Consider the following 1,592-nt stretch of genomic DNA (forward strand, 5'->3'; position numbering starts at 1 on the left):
ATTAAAAACTTATTAAATTTATTGAGGAAATATGTAAAGTAACATTTACTTACCAAAATGTTTGCTGGTTCTTTGCATGATGAGCAGCATCCTGCCTATAATGATAAAGAGAATGATTCTTCTTTTATTTGAACTAATAAAGAAATTAAGATTATTAATATTATTATGTTAAAAAATTTGGAAATTTATAGAGGAAAAATTGAGTGTTCTACTGGAGAGGATAATAAAGAATGATGTAAGTACAACTCTAATTCACAAATTTCTATTTAGTCTAATTATATTTAATTAGACTATTTAGCTATAAAAAATAAATTAAAATAGTACAAGCAAACACTGATTCTAAGACCACTTTGCATACGGTCACAAATAATTTTAAAAATCTACAAAGTTGAAACATACAAAGTGATAGATTTTTCTTTTTTCATACATGAAAAAATACATTTATAAAAGACATGCTCGTGAATCATTACCAAAGATAGCATATAAAAAAGTATATTATTGAAAAATATTACTAAGTAATTAATGTCTGAAATTTAATCCAATGTTAATTTAATTAATGTTAAATAAAGCTTTTCGAGATATATCGAAGTATATAGTCGTCGGTAGTACATACTTAAGATACATTTCAATCAAACCAATTGTAATTTTACTCACGTGAGAGTTACTGCGTATGACGATAGTAACGAAAATGTTATAAATTTTCTAAATAAAACAATAACTGCACCAATCGACTGAATTATAAACTATACAAATTTGTATACTTTCTTGTGCTATGATCTATACTTTCTTCTTATGATATCAAATAAATGCAAACAAAATTAGAATTAAAATATTCTAAAATGAAATAAATGCAAGGAAGAAATTAATTTAAGTTTCCTTGGTTGCGTACATGCCGAAAGATTCTGTAAGACTAAAGCGTACTAATATCACCTTAGACGAGCTCGAACGTTCTATTGTTTTCATTACGCGCTCGATCAAGAGATTTCTTTGAAATACGCCGATCTCCGATGTTAGTTTACCGAGTACTACCTATCTCTCTCTATTAAACTCGCTTTGTATCTTTAAAGGAGAAAGACTTACCTTATACACAGGACGAAGACAAAGATATGTAGAAAAAGAAAGCCGGGATGTTTCGTCTGTGATACGTAGAATTCTTGGAAACCTGAAAAACGAAGAAAATATTTATTATGTGTGTATTATATATATATACATATATGAGTACGGGAAAATCCCAAATGTCGTGTGTGTGTGTGTGTGTGTGTGTGTGTGAGTGTGTGTGAAAATCGAATATAATAGGAAATACGATTAATGATGACCAATTAATGATAAATTATCATTAAAAGTATCATTAAAAAGTAAGAGAAATATCGATATCGTGGAAAGAAAGCCAGAAAATTAAAAAATAAAAGTATGACGCAATAGCTTCCAAGACAGATTTTATTTTCGCGAATATCTTTTAAACGCGAAAATATCCCGACTTGCGAACATTCACGCGTGGAAATCGCGTTTTTGACAATCGATTGATACATAGGAAGACGGTGTACAATAGAAAAATATATTAATTACCTGAAATTAATGAGGACGATACGGCT

The sequence above is a fragment of the Vespula pensylvanica genome, chromosome 16, assembly GCF_014466175.1.
Source record: "Vespula pensylvanica isolate Volc-1 chromosome 16, ASM1446617v1, whole genome shotgun sequence".
NCBI lineage: Eukaryota > Metazoa > Arthropoda > Insecta > Hymenoptera > Vespidae > Vespula > Vespula pensylvanica.